This window comes from Mesocricetus auratus, unplaced genomic scaffold (assembly GCF_017639785.1).
Source record: "Mesocricetus auratus isolate SY011 unplaced genomic scaffold, BCM_Maur_2.0 Super-Scaffold_4256, whole genome shotgun sequence".
NCBI lineage: Eukaryota > Metazoa > Chordata > Mammalia > Rodentia > Cricetidae > Mesocricetus > Mesocricetus auratus.
The window spans coordinates 73,008,447-73,024,218 of record NW_024429182.1 but is presented as its reverse complement, the minus strand read 5'-3'; the positions used below and the strand labels follow the sequence as shown (position 1 = coordinate 73,024,218).

General features: G+C 52.2%; 1 protein-coding gene across 2 annotated transcripts in view; it reads left to right on the top strand.

Annotated features, from left to right (window-relative positions):
• Nucleotides 1-15,772, top strand: part of Sbk1 (SH3 domain binding kinase 1) — a 42,686-nt gene that overhangs the window by 12,930 nt on the left and 13,984 nt on the right. Inside the window, exon 1 of one of the 2 annotated variants that reach the window (XM_005064444.4) lies at nucleotides 7,521-8,080. The exons of the other annotated variant lie outside the window; for it this stretch is intronic. The gene's annotated coding sequence lies outside the window, so the exon portion shown is untranslated. Of the gene's footprint in view, nucleotides 1-7,520; nucleotides 8,081-15,772 lie in introns of those variants that run through there. 2 annotated transcript variants of the gene reach the window in all.

Genomic DNA, 15,772 nt, shown 5'->3' with positions numbered 1-15,772 from the left:
TGCTATGCTGCTCTCATTCTCTGGAGGCTCTCCTGGGTGGGGCAATTTCAAGTTCACACTCTACCATTCACGGTAGCCTGGCAGAAAGGAACCCTGTAGCCAGGATTGAGTTATACACTGATTGGTGGAGCTCCTCTTATGGACACCCTCATCATCAGATTCCCAGTGAGTAAGGAAGGGTATGGTAGGGGATGTAGGTTCCAGAAGGGAAACGGGGGTCTGGGACCAGAACGCGTGGACAGATGCTAGGTAAGGGAGTCTGTGCTGCTTGGACTGTATGGGCACTGTGCCAAGCCTAGCATAGTTCCAAACACAGGCATGTGAGGCAGTCCCTGCCAGGCCCCACCCAGATGTCCTTGGCCTCTTTCCCAGCTTTTCCTGAATCTTCTTCTCTTTTCCTGAGGGCTTTCTGCCCCCACCCCCATCTGTACTCCCACCAGGAGCAGCTCTTATCCATCCCTGCCTCCAGGGTGTGGCCAGCATGTCCTTTACTACTGGGGTGGTGGCTATGTGTATTTGTTTCACAGTGGTGGCTGGCTTCACGATACACGCCTATGTTCCCTGCTGTCTTTCTGTTTCCCTCCCCAAGGTCACTTACCAGACTTACTCAACTCTTAGTCTCAGGGTCTGTTTCAGAGAACTCAAACTAGGACACCACTGAGGCCAGCCCCTCCCCCAGCCTCCAGGGATGTGTGCTAGACACACTTGATCCCTTACAAATGTCTGCATCCCTGGGGTCACTCTGAGAGTCTCAGTTGAAGGGTTACAGACATGCAGGAAGCCCCTCGGAGTCAGGCCCGTCAGGTCCTCATTCCCTCATTTCCAAAGCAACAGCTGCATCCCAGTCCTAAGGGCACAACATCTAGCACTATGGTGACAAGATGACAGGGTGGTAGGGGCCAGCAGTGCCAAGGCCTCCCCATTCCTGGTCCCTCTCAAAGCAAGACCAATGAGATCATCTAGAGTAAGTGCTTTTCTTTATGTGTTTGTTTTGTATTTTGTTATTTTTGAGGCAGATTCTTACTCCATAGTCAAGGCTGGCCTTGAACTAGTGACAGCCCTCTTGTCTCAGCCTCTGAAACACTAAGGTGTGCTTATTCTGGATAGTTCTAGGACCTGGCTTTAGGAAACACACACAGAGTGGAAAAATTTAACGTTGCGCCTGGTAATACACACCTGTAGTCCCAGAACTTAAGAAGTGGAGGCAGGGGGGTCAGGAGAGGGTCAAGGTCATTCTCAGTTATACAGCAAGTTCGGGGCCAGTGTGGGCTGTGTGAGACCCTGCCTCAAATAAAAGAAAGAAAGAGGGGAAGGAGGGAGGGAAGGAGACAGACAGACCTGCAACCTCAGGATGTAGAAGACCGCGGTAAAAGTGGACAGTGAGTTCTGGTTTCTATATATAGTGACACTCTGTCTTAAGGGGGGAAAAATCACATTTATGAAAACTTTCACAGAGTAGTTTTCAGTTGTTTTGAAAATTATGTAGTTGCAGTGAGCGGAAACTACTTCAGAAGCCAATGCTAACAGTTTATCAACTCTGCACCCCATAATTTTACTAAGAGACGAGTTGCGACCAACATGAATCCCATCAGACCCCTCCCTCCCAACCCCAGATCTTGAATATATTCCATAAGCTCCCACTCAACTGACATCAGACGTTCTTCTGCCTTTGGCTGGCTCAGCAGCAAGGAGCGGAGTTCTTGCCTCAAAGCGCAGCAGGCCTGCAGAACCACAGAGAAGCAGGTCTTTGCTCCGACTGCCACCACAAGGCACTTGTCGGCATCAGTGGCTTCCTGCTGGCCACCCACGGTCGCAGTTGTATTTCCACATGGGGCAGAGAGCACAAGAACACTGCTGGAACACTGTGTTGCTCCTGCGGGATGCATTCCAGACATATTTCCGAGACGCACTGCCTCCCAGCTACTGCACTCCGGCTGCCCCTCTTTCTGAACCATCCTGAGCTCTGATGGAGCCCTCGATCAGCTTACTGGCTCTGTCCTCAGGGGCCCTAGACACTTCTGCTCTAGTTGCCTTTGTTTTCCATATCTGTGAACCCGAATGACATCGTATCTGCCATCTTAAACCTAATCTGTTCCTTGAACTACCCAGTCACCAGTATCACCAGGGTCCTTGATCCATTAAGCTATATGAGCTGGTCCTGGAATCAGTGTTCAAGGCCTAGGGTGGTCATTGGGGGGGGGGTTCTTTTTGAACAACAATACCATAGTCACATGGATCAACAACTCAGGAGTGCCTCTGTGTAATGACTGGGGCAAGAGCAGAAGAAGGAGCCGGAGATGCCTGGCTATCCACCACCCCATCCCCCAGCATGGAGACAACTGATATACCAAATACAAGGGCTTCCAAGGTCACTTTCTTCAGCTAATAGTGTTACCCAGTCCCTAGTTTGAATGTTGTGATATACAGGTTCTAGACCACAGACGTGTGATTCTTGCCCAAATCTCCCTTCCAAATTTGATTCAGCCACAAGGAGTGTGCTTAGTAATCAGAAGTCCCTGGGGTCTGGGGTTCTGGACCTCATGTGTTTCCTGATGCAGGAAGCAGTCCCTAGGGCTCAGAGCTCCCCATCCTTACCAGCATGGAGCTACACTCCTGTAATCCCAGCACTTGGGAAGTGAGAACAGGAAGACCTTGGGTTTAAGGCCAGCCTGAGCTATGTGGGAAGGCAGTGAGTGCTTCAAACAGAACAAAACAAACAAAACAATTCTGACTTCTTTACTGAAGAGAGCTGTGTGTTTGGACGGAGGGAATCTGCATAGAGATCTGTCTTCCCGTATTCTGTGTGGCTGTGGGAATCGCAGCCAGGTTTTATCTTCGTGCTCTACTATTCAAACTACACCCATGACGACCCTGTACAAGGGCACTGCTGTGGGATGGCTCTGACTGGCCCATTTCTAGGCATCAAGGACAAAAGACTATAGCATTGTAGTCGGCTACCTTGTTCCTCTGGTCAGATAGCTGGAGCTGGTTCCATCCTCTGAGACACAGGCCACAGCGGGGTCAGACATACAGGCAGTCTACTGCAGAAAATGCTTGGGAGGGAGCTAGAGGAGGCTTAGATAAGTGTCAGATTGCCAGAGACCTAGCAATTGAAGGGGGGAAGTGGGGAAGGCAACATTGGGTAGCAAGAGCCTATAATGCTTCCATAAAGCCAATGGGAAGCCCTGGACCCAAAGCTTTCATTAAAGAAGTTCTGGGTCCCCAAGGAATGGCTGGACCCTAGTTCCCTGGCTGGGGATCAGCCACGGGAAGCAAATGGGAGATTCCCATGTGAACCAAGGTCAGTTTCATAGCTTCTGTTGTTGCTGCTGGTGGTGGTTGATTCTGGTCTCAATGGCAGAAGGTCAGCTCGACCTGTCCCACCACTTTCATGGAACAATAATTACCTTGGATCCCGTGAGCCTCCTCCTGTGCAGAAACTTCGAAGAGGAAAGTGAGAGAAACAAGCTGTGCTCCCTCCACCTTGCTGCAGGCACCTGGGAGCCATAGCAGGCTCTTATTCCTCTTCTCCCCACACACATTCTACATGAACCACAGCCCTGGGCTGGCTGTGATGGGTTACCCAGTGGTAAGAGCCAACCCCCAGTCCTAACAAGTTCAAATGCTTGGCTTTCATAATCAACAAATACCCAGATTCTGCACCATTCTTTTCTTGATTTGTGAAAACAGCCCTGACCTCTTCTCCCAGGGCTGTAACTCCTCATCTTTCCTGTTGATTCCCAAACAAAAGGAGCCTATAGTTTCCTAGCTTATGTTTAAGGACAGTATGTGTTTCCCCGAAAGAGTACTTTGCCTAAGGGAATAAGGATTTCCCAACTGCTTTGCTGAGAGGGCAACTGGGAAGGGACTACCCACAATGCATTTTGACGAATCTTTTCTAATTATAATGTGGGCAGTCAAGGCCGCAGCTGTTTCTGCTGGAGGAAGTCTTGAACTGGGTAACTCTTACCAACTGTTGGTCAGATGTCTGCCACTATAACAAAACACCTGTGATAATAAGAATTATAAAGAAGAAGCCCACAGTTTTGGAGGCTTTAACTGTTTGGCCCTGTTGATTTGGGGCCAGTTGCATGATAGTGTATCATTGTGAGACCATGTGGCACAGGAATCCTGTTTACAGCATGGCCAAGAACAAAAAGAGAAGATGTTCCACAATTCTTTTTGAGAGCAGGTCCTCAAATTACCTAAACTTTCCACTAGGCCTCACCTTTTAAAGGTCCCCATCACCATTCAATAGCGCTAAGCTTTAAGACCAAGTTTCTCTCTAGTTTTGTCATTGTTGTTTCTTGTTTGTTTGATTTTTTTGAGTCGGGGTTTCTTTGTGTAGCCCTGGTTGTCCTGGAACTTTCTCTATAGACCAGGCTGCCCTCAAACTCAGAGATTTACCTGCCTCTGCCTTATGGGTGCTGGGATTAAAGGCGTGCACCACCACCGTCCAGCTTCTCTTTCTGTTTTAAAAGCCATTTTTTAAAATAGGGTCTTGTTGTTGTTTGAAGATTTATTTATTTATTTATTACATATACAGTGTTCTGCCTACATGCCAGAAGAGGACATCAGATTGAATTGTAGATGGTTGTGAGCCACCATGTGGTTGCTGGGAATTGAACTCAGGACCCCTGGAAGAGCAGTCAGTGCTCTTAACTTCTGAGTCATCTCTCCAGCCCCTTAAAAGCCATTTTTAATTATGTATTTTATTTTACTTTACTTATGAGTGTGTTGCCTGCATGTGTGTTTGTGCTTGAGAAGGCCAAAGGAAGGCATCGGATCCCCTGGAACTGAAGTTACAGACAGTTGTAAATTGTCATCTGGTGCTGGGAATTGAACCCAGGTCCTCTGGAAGAGCAGGCAATGCTCTTAACTGTTGAATTATTTCTCCAGCCCAAGAGACAAGCTTTTGGTATAAGCCTTTGTGGGGCATTTAAGAGCCAAGCTATAGCAATAACCATGGCCAAGAACACGCCAAGGCCTGTTTCCTTGGATGAAGAAGTACTCTCTTAAGTTCAAGTGTCTGGGGACTCAGCTATAAGACACAGGAAGACACCCTTTCTTCTGCAGTCTCCTGCTCTTCCACAGTCACTCACAGGCACCCCAATTTGCTCGTTTGGAGCACTAATACCTCCTAATACCTGGTGAGCGTTAGAACAAATACAGGGTCGGCTTGAAAGCGCTGACGTTGGTAGGATGAAATCGAAGAGAACAGAGAGCCGAGGGATTGTTTTGAAGGATTCTTGTGTGGAAAACAGAAGACGAGGGGAATGGAGTTGTAGACAGGAGGAGCCAAATGTTCAAAGATATGGAAAAGTAAGAAAGTAGATGTTCCAGGAAAACTTACGAGGCCAGGGCTGAGTGGAGAAGAGAGGTTCCCAGGAGCGATGTGGCAAACAGGCACCACATGCTGGCAGCCTTGGACATGGGGTGTCTTAGTTAGGGTTCTATTGCTGTGAAGAGACACCATGATCTCAGCAACTTTTATAACGGAAAACATTTAATTGGGGATGGCTTACAGTTCAGAGGCTTAGTCCATTGTCATCATGGTGGGAAGTGTGTGTGGTAGCATGCAGGCAGACAGGGTGCTGGAGAGGTAGCTGCTAAGAGTTCTGTATCTGGATCCACGGTCAGCGGGAAGAGAGAGAGACACTAGGCCTGGCTTGAGCATTTGAAGCCTCAAAGCACACCTCCAGGAACACTTCCTCTAACAAGGCCAAGCCTCCTAATAGTGCCCCCTGCTATGAGCCTGTGGGGGCCTTTTTCATTCAAACCACCACACAGGGTAAGGAAGACAGGTTTACCCTGGAGGGTAAGCAAGTGCCTAGCAAGTTCATTAAGGATGCAACCCAATCAAAATTGCATTCAGCAGAGCTGGTGGCCACAAAGGACTTGGTTTCCAGAAAACTGAATTTATGTAAAGGTTGGAGGAAGGTGGGCTAGGAATTAAACACAGTAATATCAATAGTGTAGGTTGCCAAGTGCACCAACTTTTTTTCCCCTTCCAGTTCTGGGAATCCAGTCAAGACCTTCCATATGCCAGGCAAATGCTCTGCTTCCGAGCCACAAGCAATTCACCCAACCTAGGTGTTTGTGTGTGTGTGTGTGTGTGTGTGTGTGTGTGTGTGTGTGTAGGATGGACGCTGACATTATCAGGTGTATTTCTCAGTCACTCCCCAGCTTATTTATTTTGGTGGGTGGTACGTGCATGCACGTGTTTGCACGTGTGTGTATGTGGAGACAGAGACTGACTGCAGTATATTTCTCTTAGTTGTTCTCCACTTTATAGATTGATGCCTGGTTTCATACTTGAGCTCACCTATTGAGCTAGTCTTGCTAGTCAGCTTGCTCTGGAGATCCTGCCTGCCTCCCAAGTGCTGCTGGGATTACAGGTGTCATGACTAGGGCTATTTATGCGGGTGGTGAGAACCGAACTCAAGTCCTCATGCTTGCATGAGGCAAACACTTTTCTTAATACGCCACCACCCCAGCTCCACCTAAGGTTTACTTAAGTTTGCAATACCCGGTTCTAAAAGTTCCAGAAGCAGTCAGAGCGGTTGGAAAGGAAAAAGGACGATGGCTTTAGAAAACAATCTAATCAGAGAGTAAATGCGGGGGGGGGGGGGGGGGGGATTCTGAGTGTGGGGGCTTTTTCCATGAAGAAAATAGCGTGCTGAGGGGATGAGGCACGGAAGAGAGATGGGCCTCCGGAAGGACACGCTGTTCCCACTCTGTGGCCATCTTCGCTTGCCCCACCTGCATCTAGGCTACCAATTTCCGGTTAATGAACAAAGCTCTTCGTACCCGAGTGGTTTTGCACAGCTGCTGCCTCGGCCAGGAACCCCCCCTTTCTTCCATTCTGCTTATTATACCTTTCATCCCAGCTATTCCTTAACTCCTCACCGCGTCCTTACAGCGGGGCTCGCAAGCTCGCCCTGAACCATACACCGACCCGCAGACCCCAGGTTTCTGCTAATTTTCTGAGGTCTCGTGGAAATCGGATGAATAGGTGTTAGAATGAATGGGCAGACAGGCGGCGAAACAGATGGACCGGTGGTTGAATGAGTGAGTGCATTCTGAATAGGAGAACTCGAATTTATTTTCCTACTTTGAAACAGATCCAGACTCCTCCCCACAAGCACAGGCTGGAATAGTCTGGGACAGTCTGGTCCCTCGGGGACCAAGCAGCTGGACCAGGTGACCCTCCGTGACTCCCCGGAGCCTTTCCTAACCTCGTTCTCGCCCCCCTCGTGGGCTCTGACCTAGAAAAGGAGCTTGTGGCAGCTTAGAGCAGGCGCTAGGACCCGGCGAGGCCGGAAAGCGGGCGGGCATCGCGTGGCTCCCGCGGCGGGGGTTGGTGGTGGTGGTGATGGAAGGACCCGGCCCGCGGCGCCCGGCGGGAGGGCGCGGCGGGAGTGCGCGTGCGCGGGGCGCGCACCCGGCGCGGCGGACAAAGGCGCGTGCGGCGGCGCGCGAGACGGAGGGCGGAGCGGCGGGCGGGCAGGTACGCGCCGGCGGGAGGCGGAGCCGCGAGGCCGCGATGGAGCGCAGCCCGGGCGGGCGCCGGCGCTGGAGCCCGAGCACCGGGCGGAGCGGGAGCCCAAGCAGGAGCCGCAGCCTCAGCCCGCGCCTGGCCGGGGCAGGGGCCCTCAGGGCCCGGCTGCTTGCAGCGGCGGCGCCCGAACCCCCCAGCGGCTGAGCGGTGACCTCCAGCCCCGCGCGCGGTTACCGGGACCCAGCGCGCGGCAACCGCTCCAACCCGGGCCCCCTAAGATCTCCTTGCTACTATCGCACACCGCAAGACACAGAGCGACCCAGCTTCGGGGCGGTAGCCGTCGCTGCTGCTCCGGCACACAGGGACCCCCAAACCTAGGACAGCGAGATCCTCTTGCCAACGAGAAGCCGCGGGCACCCCAAAGCTCCGGGACCCGGGCGACCGAGCCCTTTGCGACGCTCTCTGCGTCCCGGCTCATGGTGGTGGTGGTGGTGCCCTGAGCCCCTCTCGGGCCAGGCTGACGAAGACCGACACGGCGCCCAGACCCCCTGCCGCGGCGTCCCCGCGGCCCCAGCCCAGGTAAGTGGGACCCAGGTGAGGGGCGGCAGGTGAGTGGCCACCGAGGTCCCCAGAGCCCTGCAGGTGGGGAAGGAAGTACTGAGTGCGCGCTCCCCCTCCTCAGCGTCGCCATGGAGCCGAGGCTGAAGGACGTCTCTTTGTGTCTCGCATGGAGGAGCCGCCCCCTCCTCCTCTCCCTTCCCCCATCCACTTTCCCCCTTACCCTAAGATTTGGGCACAGCCCCGGACCCCCGGAGAGAGTAGTTACTGTGCCCTGGAGAGGGTAAAGAGGGTGGAGAGTCTTACCCCATAAAGCGAGCCTGGAGCGTTAGACCCTGGGTCCTTGAAGAATAAAGGTATTTAGGTGTCCCTCCCCCAAAGACCACGCTGAGTTCTTAAGCGAACCCCCCAGGAGGGAAAATTTGGGGCTCCCACAGGTGAGAGGTGCCTGCATTCTGCAGCTCTGGGTGACAACTGTGCTTTGGGTGTGTGCCTTTGTCTGAGAGGGCAGGGAAGGGGCGTGTGTGAGAGAATGAGTGGAAATCTCTTCTCTGACTCCCATATCCCAACTCACATCACAGTGGTCCCTTTCTGTGTTCCCTGCAGAACAGGGAGAGGGCAAGCCCTCAAAGTCAGCAGCTAGTTTTGGGGAAGGGGAGGTACCCTAAGTGAAGAAGCCATTTCAGATCAGAGCACCTTTCTGTCCCTCTAAGTCCCAAGGACAGCAAACCTGAGTCCCTTGCCTTCTGACCCGGCAACACCTAGGGCAAGTCCAGGGCTGGGACACTGTGCCCTCTGCAATGAAGGAGTAAGCCTGGGTTTTTGCCTGAGCTTTTCAAAGCATCTACAATCAAGAGGCCCTCAGCGAAGTCCTGAACCGCAAGATCCAGGGGAAGCTGGAAGACCCTGGGGGTGGGTACTTTGGAATCCTGAATCAGAGACCCCAAGAAAGAGCAGAAAGGTATCCTCAGCCTTCCACAGACAGGCACTGGTGCAAAGTCAGGTACCAGGTGAGTAGGCAGTCTGGGAGGCAGGACCCTGGGCACAGAGCCCTCTAGAAGTTCCTTTGTTCATTTATTTATTCATTGATTGAAACCTCTTCCGTGTCTGAAGTTCCAGCCCCTGAGTCGAGGGGCTGTCCTCATCTCTTCCTGATTACCTGGCCTCAGAGCCCTGGGCTGTTCTATTTGCCCAGACCATGCGGTCAGGACCAGGTGTCCTGATCTTAGTCCCATCCATGAGACACCTGATCCCCCATATCAGGTGTCTCCGCAGCTGATGCCTTCCCATCACCACTGCCTCGACTGCACCCTGCTGCTGGCTTTGCCCCGTGAGTGAGATCCCTGCAGATCCTCCTGCAAACTCAAGGACAGTCAAGGCAGTCACCCCCAGCACAGGATGTGCGGAAGCCAGTTGCCCTGAAGACTGGGTGACCTTGATCAAGCCTGTGGCATTTCCGAGAGAGAATGGCAGTGCACCACATGTTCTGCAGCCAGCATGGTGGATATAGATTGGAGCCAGACTCTCAGAAGCATCTGGGTGTGTCCTAACCATCTTGGAAGTATTCTGTGCAGTGGGTTGGAGCCCAGGGCTTTGTCACACACCCCACAGGCAAGGAAGTAGAAGCAGAGGTTGGAGAGACCAGAGAGAACCATTAAGGGGTTCTGGTAGGAAGACTTTCCTCTCTAACCTGCAGTGGCTCCCATTGAGTAGCCCTAATAAAGTAGCTTGGCAACCCAGCTCTCAGCAGCCTGCCCTAATTTGCATCTTGGATACCCCCACTCCTTGTCCAGAGCCTCACTCTAGAATGGCTTGGCAGCTGTTTCTACCTCTACCTCCCTTTTTGTTCTGGCTTGGACTGGCACATAGCAGAGAGCACAGTCTGGTTGGTTGGTGGCTGAGCGGCTTAGAAGACAGTGGCATATGTCCCCATGTGCTCTGAGACTGCACATCCAGGCTCAGCTTCAGGAGTCTGGGGCTTTGTAGTCCTGGCCACACCAGCACTGGTGAAACCTACAGCCTGATGTGTTAGCATTTGGAAAATACAGCTTAGAGTCCCATTTTTGCTGACCAGTGTACTCCACATGTCCGCATTTGTTATTGATGCTCAAAATTTTTTGGAAGATTTCACATTCGGATGCTGATTTTTGGGTTCCTCTTGAAAAGCCAGGGGATGCATCAGCTTCAGTCCCAGAGCCAGAGAATGGCCATCCTGTTTGGACAGGGCACATGTCGTCGTCCCTGTGCCCCCCCAGCTGTCCCAAGAACTGCTGACCTGTCCTTTATTGACATGACCTTACAGCCTTGCTGCTGACCTCCAGGTTTGCAGGGTGGAGTGGAGGCTGGAAAAAAAAAAGATTGCTCAGCAGGGACTGTTGTGTGCATAGTCTACAAGCACGTGTGCTCCCTGCCTGGGTTAGGCTGGCTTAGGATGAGCACAGAATGCCCTCTGGAGTTGTTAGGGGAGCCAGGATGTCTCCGGACATCCCACTCAAGTTCCACCTACCCTTAGCACACACACACTCCCCGGCACTGGAAAGACCTCTGCTAGGAGCAAAAGAACAAGTGTCTAGGCTAAGTCTGACAGAGGACTGGGAAGTTTGCTGTTGATCTCAGTTTACTCACCTGCAGAGAGGATTGAAGTGAAAGTTCTCCAAGCTTCCTCTTCTCTGGCTTTCCAGGATTGAGTTCTGTGCTTTAACTAGGTGGCCCCGGGTGGGGGCTCAAACGCTGGGCAAAGGATGATGTTCATGGCTGCCGCGTGCAAGGGTTCCATCCTCAAGCCAGCAAACAAAAAAGTAACCTTGCCCCTCCCAACTTCTGACATTCTCTAAACATGAAACTGGTTGCCAAACTGGGCCAGAGCCAGAGGCCAGCCAGCACCAGGCCCCAGCCACTGGCCTTGGCTTTGAAAGGTATGCCATCTTCCTGGATGTAGGTCTGCTGCAGCCTGAGATGACAGAGTGCCATGTGCAGAGCACCATCTCTGGACTCCCCTGGGTTGGGGATGCACTTAGCTGCTCTGGGTCTCAGTTTATTTATCTATAAAATGGGGAGATTACTATGTAGGGTGAACTAAAGTCAGAAAGGGGTCTAGGCCAGGGTATGCTACATAGAATGGGTAAGAGATTGTAAGGTCTTAGGGACAGTATAGGGGATGGCAGTTTCCTTTGGGAGCTGCTCTAGAGAATGTAGGACTTGGGGCTGGGGAGTCGTTGGAAGCAGTAGTTGGCAGGGCTGGAGATGAGGAGCAAAGAGGACTCAGTCCAGTCCTGGAGCCCTGCAGAAGGCAGGTCTGTAGGTCAGCGCAGACCTTGGAAGGAAGCTTCTTTTTATCCCCTACTTCTCTCCAGGGAAGGCTCTTGGTGACAACAGTGGTGGCCTAAAGCTTTCTGCCCCACAAAGCAGACCCATCAGGCCTGGAGGGGCCAAAGTCCCCTTTCCTGGCCATCCCCTTCCTTTTTGCCATACCCCTGCCACTCCTAGCTCCTCCCCCTCCCAGGAAGCCATGCCATTAATGTCAAGCTTGGAAGGAAACGGTGGAGCAGTTTTTACTGTCAGTCCGCAGTTCCAAGCTGTGGACAGATTTTCATCTGTAGATCAACCACTGCACTGAGCTCACGGCAGGATTTGAGCCCAGCTCTGTTCACCAAGGGGTTGTGTTGAATTGGTACCGGCTGCCTATCCTGTAACCAACCTGACCTTGGGCTGGTCGAGTGGGGGGGCTGTTTGCTGACTGCAAAAGAGTGCTCAGAGCTCCCAGCAGCAAAGGTGGCTGTGAGGTCCAGAAGCCTGGAGTCAGTGAGGCGGGCAGACTGCGGCTCTGCCTGCCTTGGTCTTCTCCCCACCCTGCTGCCTCATGCAGATGAGCGGGTCCCAGTCAGGGGCCTGCTGCGGCTTCCCACCGGCTAGCACTCCTTCCCTGCAGCTTGAGCCATCACATAAGGGTTCTAGAATATACCAGCGGCTTCCGGGCTTCCGGGCGGGAGACTGGGCAGAGCTGGGCATCACAGAACCACCCCTTTCCCTCATCGCACCCACATGCAATTGCACAGTTCTGCCCCCTCAGCACAGCTTCCTGTCTGTAGGGGTTGCTGCCCTCACTCCTGGGAATAGGACTCTGACCACACCAGGGCTCTTCAAAAGCCCTGAGCAGAAGGACAGCGGCTCCACTCTTAAAGAAGTAGGCTCTGGCCGAGCATGGTGGCACACAGCTTTGTTTCCTGTACTCAGGAGACAGAGGCAGGCAGGTCTCTAAGTTTGAGGCTAGCCCAGTCTAATAGTGAACTCCAGGCCAGTCAAAACTACATAGTGAGACACTGTCTCTTTTAAAAAAAGAAAGAAAGAAAGAGAGAAAGAAAGAAAGAAAATTGAGCTTTGAGGTTAAGCACTCTCCCCAAGGTTCTCCGTCCTGAGGTTCAGGGAAGGTCCTGGTTACTTTCCTCTCAAACACACAGCACAAGGCCTGGTGGAGCTGTTCTCCAGGATGTCACCTGGTCACCAGCTGTTCCAGAGGTGTGCAACCAGCTGCACCAGAGTCGCCCAAGACAGGACCCAGGTCAGGGTCACATGCTGTGTGTGCCTCACCCTCAGGGAACAAGCCTCAGCTTAATTGAGGACTTCTCAGGCTACTGAGAGAGGAAGTCACTTGCCTGGAGTATCTTCCGAGGTCCTCCAGGACAGTGCCCACCCTTCCTTACCTCCTGGCTCACCCTGCTGACCTCTTAGCTTTCAGCACCTGTGTAGTCCCACTTTGGGCCTCTGCTGTCCCAGCACAGTGTCCCCAAGTTTTGGTTCCTCACTGAGGTCTGTATTTCCATACTTGGCAGCTTCTTTCTTTCCCTCCCTGGCAATAACCCTGGGATAGCACCTTGCCTGACATGCATCTGTTTCACCATTAGTGGCTACTGCACTGCACAATGTAAGCTCCTTCAAGCCTGGGCTGCATAACTCCACCCAGGTGTTCTCAGATCCAGGGGCAGTGCAGAGCACATAGTAGGTGCACAACTTGTCTTGAAATGTTGACTAGCTGTGTGACCCAGGACATAACCACTTAACCTTTTTCTTTGAGCCTCAGTTTCCGTGGCTGTAAGGGTGTATAAGTCAGTGTGTCTAAAACGGTTTTAAGTGGCTTCTAAGTGGTGGCTCTCGTACCTGAGCCATTTTATACCCATTTTCCTCCTGCTGCTGGAGCCCGGGGGATGTTAGACAGGTGCTCTGCTGCTGAACCACATTGTTAGCTCTTACACCCATTTAACTGGAAGAAATTGAGACTCGGGACAAACAGCTTGCACAGGACCCTATGGCTAGGAATGGTGAACACCTGAGCCTTGGCACAGGCTGCTATGCTGGCTGCAGGCTTGTTTGTCTCTCTGTAGCTCAGGGAAGACCTGGGGCTGGGGTTGGGGAGAAGCCTAGTTCTCCAGAGAGCCTCTGCTCAACCAGCTGTCTCTCTAGCAGTCACTACTTGCTCACTGGCCCATCAGCCAATGGTAGATGACCTCTGTGCCCATTGTACCCTACTCTGTACCAAGTCCTGAGTGCTGGCATCTTCTAGATGATGAGTTTTGGGGTCCTTCACAAAACCCTGGGCCTGCCTCAAGACCCTCATTGAGGGCCCTACCCCTTGGGGCCTGGGGCTTCTGCCTTCCACAGGACCAGAGAGACTAGACAAACCATTTGGTAACAGTCATCAACTGTTGGTAATAGTTACCAAGGCTGTGCCTTGGGAAGGGTTGGGCTGCCAGGTAGAAGAGAGGGAGGCAGACCCTAAGTCAGAACTGAAGCCTCACAGCACAGTGATCTCTAGGCGGCTCTGGTAGTGAGGAAAGTGAGGGAGGTTGTGTCTTGTGACTTGACCTGGGGACACTCTTAAGTCTCCACTGGGTCTGGCAGATGGGAAGGTGAGACTTTTCTAGCTGTGGCTGGTTCAGGAGTAAGGTTTAGCAGCAGAAAGACGGTGACTGTCTGTGGACTACAAGGGCAGATTTGCCCTCATTCAGCAGGAGAACTAGGCCCCAGGTCCCTCCATCTGGCCAATTCTCAGGTATCTGCTTCTTGCCAGGCATGTAGGAAATGCCTTTTCAGTTCTCACTGTAGCCCCCTGGGTTCAGTGGGCATCCTTAGCCCTGTTCCTACTGATGAGCAAACTGAAGCATCAGTAGAGGGCACAACCTACACGTGGTCATGTCGCTAAGAAGGGACAGTACCAGAACTTGCACCCCACAGGGGATTGAAGTGAATGCCCCCTCTGCCTTTTGGATCAGAATACAGTACTTGATGGGTTATGTGTCCCTGTCAAAGGACTGAAACAATCCAGACATAGTGGCTGCATGTCTGTGCACATCACTCAGGGAAAGGCATGAAGACTGTGAGTTTGAGGTCAGCTTGGGCTGTTTATCAGCAATACCCTGACTCAAAAGGTTAGACAAAGGAGAGGACTTGTTAGAATTTCCTGGTTTCCTAGGGGGCCTGACTCACAAGTATTGGGTATGGAAACAGGCATGTGCTACGATGATGTTCCCAGAAGTAAGCAGAAGAGGGGCAGCAGACTAGGATGCGTGTTCTGGGGCCAGAGGGGACCTTGCTGAGCACAGGCTGTAGGGTGTGGTATCTCTCAGGAGGGGTCCTGATGCTGGTGGACCAGGTTTCACATTTGCTTGCCCTCTTCCAGCCCATCCTCTAACTGCCTATCATCTAGCCCCATCCAGCGTTATGCATGGTGAAGTTTCATCCCTCCTTGTTCAGTCCCCATCTCCCCAAGAGATTCAGTTGTTCATTCAGCAGATGTTTGCTAAGCACCTGCTTTACACCAGGTGTCGTGCCAGCTCCTGGTGGTTCCACAGTGAACAAGGCCATGCCACAAAAATCCCTGCCCTCCTGGTGCTTTAGTCCAAGTGGGAGAAAGGTACAGCTAATAGATGTCATCACAGTCGGTAAATTATGTAATGCATTTGAAGGTGCTACGTTCTCCTAGAGAGAAATAGAGCAAGGTGCGGGGGAAGGAAGGGCGGGATGTGGCCCTGGTTTGGAAGCTGTCATCCAAGCAGAACACTGAAGGAAGAGCCATGTGGGCATAGAGAGAAGAGCTGTCCAGGCAGAAGGAACAGCCCCAGGCTGGAATATGACTGCCTGGGAACAGCAAGGAAACCAGGGTGGTGGTGGGTCATAGAAGCAAGTCATAGGGGATAAGGCCAGTGGAAAGACCGGAGAGAATGGAAATGGGAGTGACATGTTATGGATGCTGTCTCCAGAATAGACTATAGCCTGGCACAGTGCACATACCTGCCATCGTAGCTACTATGGAGGGTAAGACAGGAGGATTGGAAGTTGGAAGCCAGCTTGGGTCAAGGTCAAGCTAATGTTATGTGGCATCTGGAGTTACTCAATGTAAGAGCAAAAAGACCCGATGGCCACTGCTGTGTTTTTCCAGAACCAGCCTCCTGACTTGATAGGGTGTCCAGCAGCATAGCTACTTGGTCTGGGGCTCTCTGCAAAAATTCCAAACCCACCCACCTGTTTCTAGAAGCTGCTGTATAGATATACTTGCATCCATTGAGGATCAGTTTGCTTCAATACAAGGCCTCTTACTTTTTATAGCAATAGTAGAAATCTGAGCACATCTTGGTTGTCTGCTGTGAGGGCATTGGCAATGGGGACCCAGCTCTACAGTTTCCCTATCCCTGGCTGGCTCCTTGTCTGCTTCCCCCTCCC